The sequence below is a fragment of the Phacochoerus africanus genome, chromosome 4 (genome assembly GCF_016906955.1).
Source record: "Phacochoerus africanus isolate WHEZ1 chromosome 4, ROS_Pafr_v1, whole genome shotgun sequence".
Classification (NCBI taxonomy): Eukaryota; Metazoa; Chordata; class Mammalia; order Artiodactyla; family Suidae; genus Phacochoerus; species Phacochoerus africanus.
This window is the reverse complement of record NC_062547.1, coordinates 22,935,125-22,951,361: the sequence shown is the minus strand read 5'-3', so window position 1 is coordinate 22,951,361 and position 16,237 is coordinate 22,935,125. Positions and strand designations below refer to the sequence as shown.

General features: G+C 41.4%; 1 protein-coding gene across 4 annotated transcripts in view; it reads right to left on the bottom strand.

Moving 5' to 3' along the window:
* Nucleotides 1-14,436, bottom strand: part of LRRC4C (leucine rich repeat containing 4C) — a 169,249-nt gene extending 154,813 nt beyond the window's left edge. For 3 of the 4 annotated variants that reach the window (XM_047775952.1, XM_047775953.1, XM_047775954.1), the window contains exon 1: nt 12,515-14,436. The gene's annotated coding sequence lies outside the window, so the exon portion shown is untranslated. The remainder of the gene's footprint in view (nt 1-12,514) is intronic. The other variant, XM_047775955.1, reaches the window with a different exon arrangement.
* Between the last annotated feature and the right edge of the window lie 1,801 nt (nt 14,437-16,237).

The following is a 16,237-nucleotide window of genomic DNA, read 5'->3' as shown; positions in this document are numbered from 1 at the left end:
TTTGTGATTATCTCTCAAGTACCAAATTCCTCTTGTCTCTCAGGAGCCCCTGAATTCTATTTAGGGATGCATCGACCCTCAACTTTATTCCCTTGAAGCTGGTGATTGGTCCATGTGTGGGAATATGACCTAAGCTAGTCTAGTCAGCTTAGATCTCAAGATATTTTCTGGGAATGATGACAGAAAAATGCAATTTTCTTTTCTTTGGTGGATGAGTGAGAAAATGCAGACAATAATCTGAGGATTAAAATGGCCCATGTAAGAGGATGGATCCAAGAAATATAGAGAAATACGGTAGGAATAGGCCAAACACACTCCAACATAAACCACAGCAATATCTTCTCAGATCCACCTCCTAGAGGAATCCCTGTGATATTGTTAACATCTGGAGTAAACCATACCTGAACTCCATCTACTGCAGGACTTTTCATTTGCATGTGTCAGAAACTCTCTCTCTTTCTCTTTCTGTTTTATTCTGTTATTTCCAATCTAAGGCATCAGAACTGATACAAGATCCAAGAGATTAGTTTCACAAGAAAAATCTAACATGGTTAGATGGAAATCATTGATCCAGAATTAATGTAACATATACTTATTTCAATGAGCCTATCTATTCTGTTTTGCAAATTACAGAGTTACACCAAAAATATCAGGAATTCATCATCTCAGACTCACTCACCTTCCAATGCTATTTTTCCTTTTTCATTAAGCAATCTGCCCTTAATTGCTTTTAATTTTGATCTGCCTGAGGCACATGCCTAGTGATTATTTCATAATAGTGTTGTATGAAAACACCTCTTGTATTTTTACAAATAATAACCTGAGTGTTTCCCATGTGCAAGCGTTCTGCTAAAAGCTTTTTTTTCTAACTCACCACAACCCTGTACTGTATTTTTTCTCATGCTGCACACCAGAATGTGAGGTTCAAAAGGGTAAGTAAATTGGCCAAAGCCACAGATCTAAGCAGTGATGGGGCTCCGGTTGATCTAGCTCCTATGTCTATGCTCTGAAATCATCAATCTTGTAGCATCATTGGATATTCGACATCGGAGACATGCACAGTGCCTGGCACACTCAGCATTTGGCAGCTACTCTTGATAGGGCTGTGCTTTGGGAGATAAAATTTGATTGTAAAATCTCTAGTATGTGACTCTCCCCTGCAAAGCAGAGTTCCTCTGTATCTAATCAAAGGTCTTTGATGACTTAGCCCTGAACTCTTACCTCTTTCAGGGGAGTACCTGGGCATATTTGCTGGGAAGCCTAGAGACAACTCTGATGCCAGTCCTGGGGAAAAGAGAGGGAACCTCTGGGTGTCAAACCCACTGGCTGTTTCAAACCTCTCTGTGCTGCTCTAAATCCTTCATATTTTCTCTCTACAAACACCTAGGAGATGTACTGTGCCCCATCCCAGGCCACACTGAAAGGCCCAAAGGCGCCTTACAATGAACAGTAGACAGAGAGCGATGAGATGCGTTTTAATACAGACAGAGCCTCTGTCCCTTCTTGGCTGCCACCAACAGCAGCAGGGTTGGACCTGAAGTGATGGCGCGGTGCCGGCAAAGCACTTTGGCACATGCCGGGATGTGAAAGGCTCTAATGAGACCCATTTCACAATTCACTGGCCACGTGCATTAAGCAGGCAAAGATTTCTTCCTAGCATCCCTGCAGTACATCCTATGGCCCAGGTCTGTGACGGGTCCTCCATCACCCAACTAAACCAGATCTCTCACTGTCCCCTAGCTTCTCTTTCTTTGGAATAAGGAAAAAAAAAAAAAAAAAAAAAAAAGCTAACGGAGATGCAGCATCCTCCCTTTAAAGAGATGGGAGGCATTTCCAACTGCAGAGCTCTCTGTCAGGGTCTACAGGAACCTTCCAGAGACCTGCAATGCATGCTAATCCTTCCCTTGGTTAGAGAGTGGGCTCCCTCATAGTAAAGTCATTGTTCTTCCTAATTGTCAGAGACTGCTGCTCTGCACTTGCCTGCAGCGATCCAATTAACATATCACCACAACACCAACCATTATAATATGTTTTGTGTCCTACCAACAAGGGAAAGCCCCAACCCTGCTTCCATCCACAGCTTCCATCTAATTAGGTCTTTAATAGGTAAACAGACTGGGGAATACAGAAACCCAGATAGGAGGCTATATGTCTAAAAGTGACTTCCTGGAGTTGGAATATTTGTGTTGTTGATGGGGAAAGAGTGAGAACAAAAGAAAGGACAGAGGGAGGGGGAAAAGGGATGGAGAGATAAGGAGTAAGCACTCGGGGATAAGGAGAGATGGAGGGAGGTGTTAGGTTGTTTGCTGTCTTGGGGAACTGAGAAAGTGGGAACTTTGGCAGGAAACTATTGCCATGGCAACATTCAAACAATACAGAGAAAGCCTTCATAGTTCCATTCTTGCCTTCCTGAACACCACTGTGTAGATGTTAACTCTTTTAGGATGCCTTCTGACTTTCTGCCTTTTCATTTCGAAGTCCCCGGATCAATCCCCATAATGCATTTGAATTCACTCACCACACTCTTGTTCTGGTCCCAGACTGGGGAGGTGATTTTCTCTAGAGATCTGCTATCAGCATCCTCTCTGTCCATTTAGGACCATAGGACCTCCAGGTAGCCAACTTCAGAGCAGAGCAATCTCTCTCTCATCTTTCTCTCTCCCTCCCTCCCTCTCTGCCCCTACCTAAGGTTGTAAAAAATCAGCACATGCTGAGATCTGGCTCCCATTCAACTGTAAATCATTCACTAGAGGCACATTTGTACCTTTTTCAAGGTCACGGACCTTAAAACAAATCCCATCTTTTGGTTACCGAACTTTCCAACATCATTATCAAGTCACTGGTTAAAGAAAACATGGATGTTGTCCTGAGAATGAATTCCTTGATATTATGTTTCTTGGGCTCAAAACAAAACTGTATCAATAATAGGATATCTATTAAATCATCACAAATAAATCAAACAACTTGTTCTAGGCGGTACTACATCTACAATAACAGATGGTTTTTAATCATTAGGGAACAGAATGAGTCATCATAAGGGGGAAACAAAGTATTCTTTTTAAACCTGTAAAACCTACCCCTCCCATCCCAGATTACCTACCTTAGCAACAAATAAAAAATATATATAATCCAATGACTAAATTAGCCTTACAGTGACTTGGTGAAAATTGATGGGATAAAATACATAGATGTCTCCCAAGAAAACAGCATTCTCAGCAGTTCACATTTTGGCAACTGCAAGTATGCTCTTATTATTTAGAAGAGCCACTGCTGAGTTTGCTCTCTCATTTGCTATTGCTATTATTAGAGATTACTATTACTATTATGAGATAGAATAATAGCAGACTCTAAACTGGAAAGAAATCATCTACCATTAGAAGAAAAACATGAAAAAAGGACTGCAAGAAAAAGAAATATGTTCCAATTCAACATATTCAGGACATTTACATTCAAAGACTGAAGGATACAATTAAACCGGAATTAAATGTCTTACCATTGAGCACTTTCATCTAATTTAATGTCTTTTGCTATTTCTTGTGAGAGAAAGGAGGAAGAATCCTTTCAAAGCAGGGAGCCAGAGCATCTCCTGAAAATGTATGTCTGGCTCCATAAAACCAGGGGTTTTCATGTTGTGAAAGGTGACTGCAGCTCACCAAAGTTTTAATCCAGTCACTTTTCCTCAGGAAAAGATCTTTTCTTTATTTTCCTATTGCATAAGCCCATATTTGGGCACGACTGAAAATTCAAAGCCACAGTATCTTTCCAACAGACCTTCATGACTAAGAAGGCCCATATTATACAACTGTGCAGCTTGTGCAATGCCCAGCTCCAAGAGGCACCTTCATTTTTGTGAACAGTATTCTTTGTGAGCAATGCCATTGAGGAGTGCGCATTGTCAAACCTTCACTGAGCCTATCAGTAGCTATAAATTACTGCCTAAGGTGAGCACCAAAATATATTTACCGAACTACTTAAAAAAAACTAGAATGCTCAAAGGTAGCGATTATCAATATTTCAAAAAGCCAACTAGAAATCACGTATGTGCTTCTACAATTGCACAAGATAATTAAAACCTTATTGGGCTCCACGTATATCAACTCAAGGTCACAATGTTCAACCAGGACGTTTCAGGAATGATGCTTGGCAGGTATATGTTTTCGACTAGGAAAAATGGAAGAACAAATCACAATATCTTTACTGGGGGAGGGGTTTTTAAACATGGGTCCCTAGAGGAAAAATAATAAATGGTGATCTTAGTGATAAAAATATTAGGAAAATAACAGCCTGCACCATAAGCTGAATTCAAGGAAGCTCTTCACACTCAAGATGTGTTAGATAAGTGCCCTGCATTTTTGGTTCTACCAACATGTATTGAACATTTCTGTGCACTATATTAAATAGCTGTGGGAGATGACAAAATGATTAAGATGAGGTCCATATCCTATAAGAAGTCATGTAGCCTAAATGTCCATCAATAGACGGTTGGCTAAAGAAGATGTGTAATATACATGCAATAGAATATTACTCAACCATAAAAAAAGAAATAACGCCATTTGCAGCAACATGGATGGACCTAGAGATGATCATACTAAAGTGAAGTAAGTCAGAGAAAGACAAATGTATGAGATCACTCATATACAGAATCTAATAAAAGTGATACAAAATAATTTATTCACAAACCAGAAACAGGCTCAAAGATTTTTGAAGCCACACTTATGGTTACCTAAGGGGAAATGTTGGGGCGGGGGAGGATAATCCAGAGGTTGAGATTGGCATATACGCATTACTATATACAAAATCGATAAGTAACAAGGACCTACTGTATAGTACAGGGATATCTACTCAATACTCTGTGATGGCATACATGGGAAAAGAATCTGAAAAAGAACAGATATATGTATACATATAACCCATTCGCTTTTCTGTAAACCTGAAGCTAACGTAATATTGTAAATCGACTCTACACTAATAATTTTTTTTAAAAGTCACAATCTGGCCGGTTTCAGCCAAGTAAGTATGAGTGATAAGAGCGATCACAGACCTACAAACAAAATGTTGGCGTAACAGATAAGGGGAGAATTCAGTGGGTCTAGGAGAGCTGGGAAAGATTTTCCCAGAGGGGGTAATTTGTTCTGATATTTGACCCAGGAAGACTATATTCCAGGCAAAAGGAGTAGCTCTCACAAAGTTTGAGCTGAAAACAAGCCTGGGACAGCTCCAGAGGAATAAGACTTTCTATAGTTTGGCAGACAGACATCTCTGGCATCAGTAGGCTGACCAGACTCTATTATCAAAAGAAGCATCTGCATTTTATTCTATATTTATAGAATAGAGAGAAGGGGACATTCCATTTTCTTTCTTAGTATGGTCCTTCTGAAGGAAAAGTGCATGATGGACCATACTGAAGAAAAGCCAGCATCAGAAAGACTAGTTAGAAAGATATCTAGGAGATAACTTGTTATTCTGCATAGACGGATGGAAAAGCTGAGTTCGAAATGGTGCATAGATTGATAAGTAATTTGAATTGTGCTTGGATATATGGGAGGTTAAAGAGATACTGATATCATTTGAAGCTGGATATACATAGGCTCCTGGAGGGAAAATAATCAGGTACAGTTGGTGTGTTAGGAGACTGGGGAAGAAAGCGGGATCTCAGAGGCCATGGAGAATTGGAAATTGCCAACATACACAAGAAGGCAGAGGCTAAAGGTTTGAATGTCATCTCTCAAAACAAGCTCTGGCAGACATCTCTCAGAGATGCAGAGAGCCTGGGAATAGAAATGATTCCAAAGGGAAGCCCTTGACATTTCAGGAAGGAACAGGAGGACAGGAGGCAGATAAAGGGAAATAAATAAAGGAAATGATATAAAATGGCACCTCAAACCCTGGAAGGGCATCAGAAAACCAAGGGCATCAATGCTATCAAAGGCTACAGAGGCCAAATATCACAAGAACTGAGATCAAGTGTTGGGAGGGTGCCCACAATCAGAAGCCCACTGGAATTAATTATTATTATTATCATTGACCTTCTCCTTCATACAATCAACACATTTCCATATGATCCAGCATTGTGCAAAGCCTTTCTGTCCATGAGCTATGTTGAGTTAGGACAATTTTTCTCAAGACTTTCTTATACGTTGTCTCTTCCCCGCACTGGGGGATATTACAAAAGACTGACCAAAAAGATGCAAGTGACCTGTTTGTGACCTGTTACCTGATTACAACCTTTGTTTCAGGAAAGAGAGGAAAGGAAAATTATAGACATCTCAATCCCAATTAAAACATTCATGCTGAGTACCAGATTCGAGGACAGTGGGCTGCTATACCCATTTGCTACCAAGGGAACATGTTAGCATGTACTGATTCTCACCTTGTCTCTAAGCTCCTAAGCAATGTAGATTGTACTTCCAGCTCTACCATTTTGTTGGTGGATAACCTTAAACAATTACTCAGCTTCTTTGTGTTTCAGTTGCCTAAGGAGAATTTAGGAGAAAAATACATGTTATATTTTCACCACAGTGCCTGGTGCATATGAAATGCTCCACAAATGGTAAGTTACTCTTGAAATTATGAAATTGTACTCATGACCTCCATATCTGTTGAAAACACCTAGGAGCATAAAAAAGCTGTCTTTGGCTTCTGCCAAAGTTGAAATAAAAGCTTGTTAATACTATATAAGCTGTTCAACATTTTTAAACTTCATTGTAAATCTGACTGACAGGGGGAAACATTATCAAAAATAATATTACCCATGTTGACAGCAAAGTTGGCAAAAGATTTTCATTTACATATTCAGTAAATGTAAAGAAAACACTTATAGACTTTCAGTTAATAGTCCTATCTCTGCAGCAAATAACCAAAGACGTCAATGAGAAGAAAGAAAGTGAGCTAGCATTTATTGTGTACTGATCATGTGCCAAATACTCAGACATCTTAATTGATGCTCCCAAAATTATTGCAAGAAAAATGACCTCCATTTTTATAGTTGAGGAAAACTGACACATAGCAGGATTAATTGGCCTACTTAGGATCCCCCAGCTAACAAGTGGTGAAACAAATTTGGAATTCAATGTTGGCCTATGCCAAATTTTACTGTGCTTTCCTTAAAAACCCTCTAGATGTTCTCTTCACTTTTTTTACCCTACATATCTGCATTGTGACACTGATTGTGACTCTCTCAGAATACTATGCTGTTCTTCTCCACATTCTGACAACCAGCACTGTGGGATCAGAGATTTTATATTTTTAATTCCTAGGAATCATAAATGCCTAGGTCATCAATTAGGAATTCAAAATCTTAAAATCTTAGTGCTTGAAAGAATCTATGTTTTTAACCTATATTTAACAGAAAAGACTATAAGACCAACCTAAGGGACATGAAGTGGCTTGTATCAACTGTTGCAGTCCATTACTGACAGAAGCAAGAATAAGAAAAATACAGCACATCACCTAATTGTCAGACCTCAGCTTTTCCAACAGAAGGAAATCGTTCAATGGTGTTTAAAATCTGTGTGTGTGTGTGTGTGTGTGTGTGTCTGTGTCTGTGTCTGTGTGTGCTGTGTGTGTCTGTGTGTGTCTGTGCTGTGTGATGTCTATACACAGTCAGCACACTCGCTGTCATTTCTCATTAAGTTTCCATGAGTTCCTAAATGCCAGGCTTGGCATGTATATGCATATACATTCATTTCAGTTCTTTGGAAGAGCTATCTCTTAAGTTCAATTAGCCATTCAAAGAATATTTACCTCATGCATACTATGTGTCAGACAAACTCTTCTAAAGTGCTCAGGACATGCCAAAGAACAAACAAAATCCTTGCCCTCGGTTAAGTGTGACGAGCACACTGTCTCAGCCACAAGATCTGCCCAAATCAAGTTTCAATTCTCAAATTTACATTTCTCCAGAGAAAGCATTTGAAGAAACATGCAGCAGACTTTCCACCCCTTTGGAGAGTCCTCTAATGCACTATTTCTAAATTATTCTATTTTATGCTTATACTATAAAATATTTGACAATCTAACGAAAGTTTACATTGACAGAGAGTAGATCTTCCACAGTTCATAAAGTATACTCTAATCACACCTAAAAGAATGGCATTGACTAAAGCACTTCCCAATATCTTTGAAAGGGTAGGACTGGATCAAAAATGGTCATATCTATTTACTCCAACTTTGTCTAGTTATTCTTGTTTTTAATTTATACCAGTATGAATGTAGATTAACAGCTTCCCTCAAACAAGACCATACCTGTTTTTTTTTTTCTGCAAACAGTGCACTACCTAAACTAAAATCAGAGATGCTCAATTTAAATGTGCATTTATTGAACACCTGCTGTGAGTGACATATGCAATCTGATTTCATCCTCATGGCAGTCAGTTCCATGTGGTTGTCATTAGATCTACTTTATTCTTTTATTTTTTTAGATCTACTTTACAGATAAGCAAACAGGCTCAGAGCGGTTAATGGCTCGTCTAACACATGTGACTCAGTGGAAAGCTGAGTATTCAAATTCACTTAGAATGCCAGAGTTCAAGTTGATCAAATTTCTTAATTGCCTTTAAGAAGCACACCAAAAAGTACAATTAATAAAATGGTAAGAATGTCCATGGATGGTCCCCATCTCTTCTTAAGATCAGTGACAATGGTTAACTTTAGGATGCTTTTCCCAAGCTAACAGAGAATTCAAACTATTTTCTGAATTAAAAAGAAGCAGTATAAAAATCCAGTGGGCGACTCCTCAGCCTGACCATTCTGTTATCCACAGATGTGACATCAAGGATAACAATAGTTAGAACAGTAGGATTCTTTTTCCCTCAGAGGGAGAACAGGTTTGCAGAAGCACATTGAGGAAATGGACAGAACACAGGACTGCTGGTATAGAGAATGGAATTATGAGCAATGACCATGATTGGCAGCCTCAGAAAACCACTGGCAAGTTGGTGTTGGCAGATGCACACATGCAAACAAAAAGGCGCATATGTCTACACGAGATCTAATTCCAGACACTCTGCTGGGCCTTTATCCTTTCAAAAAGTAAAGATTTTTAAATAACATAGGATTTGATTTGTTATAACTAGGAAGACCATAAATCCAAATCATAAACTTGGGGACAATTTTACACCAATTCAATTATACAATTGCCTAGAAATCTGCGTTTGTTTTGTGCAGTCCTTGTCCAGGCAATGTAATATGTAGCCAAAATTACACATTCAATAGACAGGAGCTGTTTTCTGCAATCTTGATACCGAAAGAACACACAACACAGTAATAGCATTATTTTCCCCTAAAATCTCATTGAAGTGTGATTTTTGCCGAGATTTTTTTTCCCCTATAATTTAAGGACAAAACCTTGATTTTCAATTTCTAGCTGGAAGCAGCATTTCATATCTAAAATGATATAGTGTAAGGACTCTCTCCTTAAGACATCAAAAGAAAAATCTGGCAACTACTGTAAGGTCAGTTGCACATTCTCTGGTTCTTAAACGTAGCCATGAGAACTTGTGAAGTGCCTAGCCGGCCTGTATTCATTCCCAGGAAGTTAATCCAAATTAATCCCAGAACAACCGTAACAAACAGATCTCCTTGGAGGGACTATTATGCTGGGGCTTTGCATAATTATTACTTTTAATTCACAAGACAATGCTAATTTGTTGAATTCTAATTTGTTGATATTATTCCCATCCCACAGATGAGAAAATTGAGGGCCAGGGAAATTCAAGGTACTGATCAAAGTGCACAGCTGTTAAGTTAGACAAGGGTGATATTTGAAAAGGACAATATTTGGAAAGCAAAACCCGGCAGCTTTCTGGGCCTGTGGTCCTCGGCAGATTTCCAGTGTACAGCTACCTGCTCACAAATGTCACTCCAAGAACGGTCCTGAAAGAAGTTCACAAAATAAATTTCTGATCTACCACGGCCATAATTTCTTCATCAGCCCACAAACAGGTTACCAAAAATGCAAAGCCAACTCTGACTGCCAAAGCAAAGGAACCAAAACCCCAGTCTGTGCCGTGTGTCCCTAATGTGATACTGATGAAATGATTCACCAGTGTGAAAAAAGATGACATCCTTAGACGCTCCGTCATCTCCAGATTTGAAGAACATGTTTACGTGGAGGTGGGTGGGAGGACACATTTCAGCCCACAGTTTTAAACACATTCATATTTTCTCTCTCTCTCCCTACCCCCCACCCCCTTCCTTCCTCCTTCCCTCTCTGTCAGTAAAGTTTGTGGGTAGGTGGAAAAGTGGAGGATACTGAGAGGGGGTGACAACGTGAAGGACTGGAATGCACTTTGAGGTCCAAGTGGACTTGCAATGAAGAAATTTTGATGGCAAAAGAAAAGAAAGAGCGGGGTGGGAACCTTCCTCTGATTGGTAGAGCCCAGATGGTTGCAAGGCTGGGTTTCCCAGGTAAAGCCCAGAGCTGAACTAAGCAGTCAAAACCCTCAGAGTACTTTTTTTTTCCCTTCTTCTTCGCTCTTTTGTCCATTGTGTGAAGTTGCAATTGAAGAGGAACTTAACTTGAGTCAATCTAGGACCACAACTGATAATTTAGCCAGGATCATGTAAAAACAAAACAAGAAAAATTTTGCAAGAATTGCACAATATACAGAAGCCTACAAGGAGTCTGGGGGTGGGGGTGGGGGGACACAGGGGGAACCAAAACAAAACCCTGCATGATTATTTTCATAGGTTGGTAATTTACTGCCTGATCTGTGTCCCAACAAGAAACATGTGACCAGAAAAATAAATTAGAGAAGTGCTTAGAGGTAGGCTAGTTTAGTTAAAGGGTAATGAAAAGGATAAGTATAGATGAAGTGAGTGAAAGAACAGACTCAGATGCTTTTAGCAGGGAGTTTCTGGTTTCCATTATCGTCCTCTCATATAAATCGAATGCCACGGTTCTTTAATGACTCTCCAGGGACTACCACTCACTCAATTAAATGTGCCCACCACCAAGTAGGGACCCAGGAGACTGCTGCCTTTCATCTCCTTTGGGATAGGCCAGAGTTGTGGATCTGTCTTTATTTTCCCCAAATAGTATTAAAGTTATCAGAGCTCTTCTATTTAAAAAGAAAAAAAAAAGTGACTAAGAAAAGATATGCATGTTGGAGACCAGCTACCCTTGAGGTCCAGAGTGTCAGGAATTTATTTCAAGCTCTCCGGAGAAGTACCTTCCTTGACCCTTCTAAATAAAAATGGCAGCTGTGGGGAGAGAAGTAATCTTTCCCCCTCTGGCTGGTTCCTGTCCGGTTTGGATCCCAAACTGACTTTTGTCTGCTCTTCCAAGGCTCCTGTGAGTCCCCCTGTCTCATAGGATTGGACCATTAACCAAGAGTTATGACTTCTCCAGGCCTCAGTTTCCTTTTTTATTGGCATAAGACCTCTGGGGAGTCTTCTGGCTGTAAAGTTATATGAGTCTATGATTCCCATAGAAGGCCCTGGAGAGATATACAGAAGACTGAGAGGCAGAGTTCTGCTAAAAAATAAAAATAAAGGAGAGCCAGGTCCGTGACCCTAGCAGCCATGGGGGGGAGAAAGAGATGGAAAGAGGGGCAATCTTACAGGCTCTCAAGCTCTCTAAGCCTTTTCAACCTCTGAAAAAAAAATGTTTCTTTTTTGGCCTCTTTCCCCCAAGACAAAGTTGGCATAGGAGAAGCAGTAATGCTCAATCCACAGATCTTTATCTAAGTTACCACAGGACACTAAATTTCTGCCTTTTTTTTTTTTTTTTTTTTTTTTGAGGCTACACTGGTAATGTTGGGAAGGTATCTGGCAAAACTGAAGACAACTAACTGCCCAAGGCACTTGCATGTACAACCTCCCTATTGCCCACAGAAGTGGTTAGAAGGGGGTGGGAGGAAGAACATTGGGTCCTCCTGTCATCCTTAGCCCTGGTGAGAATCTAGATATTTCGAAGACCACATTCTAGTCGGTGTTTGCAAGAGAGATTGGAGGCAGAGCAGCCACCTCACTCTACCACTTCCTCCCCATCCCAATCTCCCTCCCTTCACCCACGCACAGGCCAGAAGCCATCCTTCATTTGCTTGGTTTATTATCATATTTTGGGGTTAACACATTCTGTTGATCTGCAATGTCAAGTTGGATAATGAAATTTAAATTGGGTCCCTTCGATTTCCAATGGCTAAACATTTGTGAATCTAACTCCCAGGGCTGCCATGCAACTTAAATGCATTCTAGAGTGTCAATCACACAGCACAAGACACCCCACACTGCAGCGGCTCTCTTGGGGAGATTTTTTTTTTTTTCTTCCTGATGAACGTTGGCAAAGGCGTTTGCCCAGGATGCAGACAACCTGCATCATTATAGCAAACCGGCTTATCAGGGAGCACAGCCTGATGGAACAAATGCGTGGGCCACCTTCTCCCTATTTTCTGGCCCCGGATAGCACCATACCACGGGAGGGAGGGGGGGGGCAAAAGGATAAAGGGACCAGGAATGCTAAATGAATGGAATTTTCTTCACCAATAAATAAGAAAAAAAAGAGGTCACTCACTGTATTTCAGACTGATCACAGCAACATCCAGATGGAAATCCAGGTGGTTAAGAGCAAGCGAAAACGCATGATCTTGACACCAAAAAGGAAAAAAGAAAAAAAAAAAAAGAGAGAGAGAGAGGGGTGGGGGAAGGAGGTTGCTGAAGAAAATCCAACTGCAATTATCCGTCAATTTTAGTCAACACAGGCACAAATCCAACGGTACTCTGCTGGTTTCTCTCCCCCAATCAATGCTTCATTCTGCTACGGTCAACTTTTCTTCTCTGAAATTTCTTTGCAGATGTATTATTAATTCCCTCTCCTCTTGTGGGAAATTCAAAAAGAAAAAGAAAACACCACCACCATGTCAAGTCTTTACTTTCCTAAAAAAAGCCCCAAACTTTTCATTCCAAAAATATCTCCTTGGCTTACTTCCTCCTTTATAGAAAAAAATGAACATACTTTTCCTTTGTGGCTTCTCCGTTCTCCATTTCCAATCATCCTTTGGGGGGGGGGGGCAAGCTGTTTTATTATTATTTATTTATGTCCGAACACATCAACTCCCGTGGGTCTGACACTGCTTTATTTCATTTTTCAAGGCTCCCTGTGTGCACATATACACCTTTGTGTTAAGATCCAGGTCTCACAAGAAAAAGCTTCCTTCTTCCTTCTCTCTTGCACAATCAGTTTATCCACTGCCTTCGGTTCCAAGAGAGAGCTGCGTCCCGCATCCTTCATTTTTGCAACGCACCCAACCGCCACCGCCACCAAAAAAAAAAAAAAAAAAGTCTTTTAGATCGCCGATTCTTTTCCCCAGCACCCCCCTTTCGAAGAATTTGGGGATCAACTTCCCCCACTCGCCACCCTTCCGGCCGGCCCCTTCTCAGAAGATCTGATTAGATTTCTCATCACAACCCAGTGCGCAATTGGATTTTTTATTTCAACCACCCGGCCAGCCACCTTCCCCTCTCCCTCCAAACTCTGTTATATCCTGTCTCCTTCCCTCCACCGCCTCTGCAATTTCATAATCTCACGTTAAATGCAGTGCGGGGGGCGGGGGCGGGGGCGGGGGCGGAGGTAGTGGAGGAAAATTTCAAGGCTCCGTCAGCTGTCAAGAAGAAATCCATTCCTTCCCCCCGCCACTTCTTTTTTTTTTTTTCAAGGCTCGGGGTGGCTTTCTCTTCCTCTGTCCCCGCCCCCACCCCCGGCCCCCGGTCCAGATCCTCCAGGTGTTGCAGAACTCCACGAACAGGGCCAGGCTCACGGGGGAGACGCGTGACGCGGTCCCTCGCCGGTGGCCCCTGACAGCTCCCGGGTCCCCGTCTCCTCCATCAGCGGGGCAGCGGGTCCGGGGGCGCCGCGACGAAAGAAGTTCAAACTGGGCTTTTATTTCAAACAGGGAGGGCGAAGTGAGGGGCTCGACGGAGTGTTAGGCAAATGAAAAATAGTAAGGAAAGAAAATAGAAAAATAGAAAAGGGAACGAAGGAGGTTAAAAAAAAAAATTCCTAGTCGCTGGCTCCTCTCATCCTTCTCGAATGAAACTGCAGCTTTGATCTCATTTCCAGCTGCGTCGGGTACATTTTGGAGCCACAAGTTGGTTCCTCTTCGCGCAGACCTTCCCGTTGCCGGCTAGTCCTCCTCGAGGAGACGCGTTCCCAGGAGCGCAGCTGTTCCGCGCGGTCCTTAGCGCCATCGCCCCGGCTCCTGGCTCCCAGAGCGGCGGAAACCCCGGTCCCCTTCCATCCACTTCTGCTGGAACTCTCTTCCTTCCCTGCCCGCTCCTCTCTCCTCTCCTTTCCCCCCAAATAATAAATGCGCTCCCAGTGCCGGCGGCAGTTTCTGTCTCTTGGCCAATGCCACGTCTCGACGGTTTAGGTCCTAGATCCCCAAATCTCCTCTCGGACTGCGGTCCCCTTTCCTCTCCTGCCCCTCTTTCTTTCCCCTTTCCCTTTCCCTTTCTCTGCTTGTGATCAGTAAAATACAATTACCCAATTACCTCCCATCATCTTAGCACTGATTGGTCAATTGCATTAACACTTGAAGTCAGGGAAGAGGGGATTGGAGCTTCAGCGGTGTGACACTGCTGCCACCTGGAGGGCAAAGACAGAACAACTGCGTTTCAAGGCAACCCCCACACTTGGAGGTTAGTAATAGGCAAAAAACTAAGGGATTGTGTGGGAGTTGTCATTTTTCATTTTTTTGCTAAAAGCCTGCCTGTTTTCATCCAGAAAGCCAGGAGTTGGGGCTACAAAGGGGAAGGCATGGAAATCAAGTCACCACTAGGATTCAAAAATATTAGCCAACACCCAAAGCTGTTGCTTTCAGACAGCTGGACAAGAGCCTCTTCCTTCCCTAGGCAAGCAGGCTGGCCCCAGGTAAGGCTTAACACAGTACCATTACCTAGGATCCACTCACCAGAAGGTATTGGGAAGAGGAGCTGAAATGCTGCTAGGGAGGGAGCCTGTGTGGTCCAGCAGGATAATCTCACAAGAAGGAAACACTGTAAAGGCAAGAGAGGAGCCTTCAGCCTCTTCAGTGTTGCAGTAAATTGGTCTGTTCAGTTTGTACAAGACATCCAGGACAGTCTGACAACTCAATTCCAACATCCCTTGCTGCCGGTTCTGGGCATTTCCATCAACTCATGTAGGGGGCAGGTGGCATATTTCAACTTCACTGGGTCTTAAAAATATGGAGGGATCCACATAAGAGTATCATTAATAATATATTTATGTTGGTTTCTTTCTCATGATACAACTGTCACAAGGCCTTTTCTGTAACCTTATCATTCTTCATGCCATTCAGGTATGTGACCTTGAGACAGATGTGGAATAGACAAAATGCTAATTCAAACAATAAAATATTATGTATGTTGGAGGAAGGAGGAAAATAAATATTTCTCTGTTTCAGGTTGCATAATATTTACTTTAATTTGAGAGATCAGAAGATGTACTTGGTTTGAAAGCAGTTTTGAACAGCCTGTAGACTGCTCTTTTAAAGCACATTATTATACTTAAGATTGAGTCTTTAAGTTACAAATCATAATGATAAGTGACATTCAACAAAAGGGAGAAAAATTTTTACTAAGGGAACATTAGCAGCATATCTAATTTCACACCAAAAGTTCTTTTTTTTCCTGTTCTCTTTATAGTACATAAGTATTTTCTCATGTAGAGTTAAAAAATAAAAAGAACTACATATACATGTTTCTTTGGATACAAAGCACATACTGTAATATGTATTTCAGATGTCAGCACCTGAAAGAGGAAAGGTCTTTCTTTACACTTGGATTGTGATTTATTTATCTTTTTGGAGAATGTTGATGTAGTTATGAATTGCATCAAAATGTGAATTTGTTAAGGGGTAATGGCATTGCTTCTATTTTTGAATGAATGCTATATTCATTGATTCAAAACACTAGTGGGGAGTTGACTATAAGTTTAATTTGTCTTTCTTTTTTTTTTTTTTGGCCGCCCTGAGGCATAGGCACATGGAGTTCCCCGGCCAGGGATCAGAACCACAGTTTTGACCTAGGCCACAGATGTGGCAATGCTGGATCCCTAACCCACCATGCTGGGGCTAGGTATCAAACTTGCATCCTATCTCTCCAGAGACACCTCTAATGATCCTGTCGTGCCACAGCGGGAACTCCTAATTTGTCTCTTGAAGCTTTTACCCTCATGTGCCAATTACAGTTTATCAACTAATAAACCATTAAAAAGTCCTACTAGTCACTCTAGATAGCT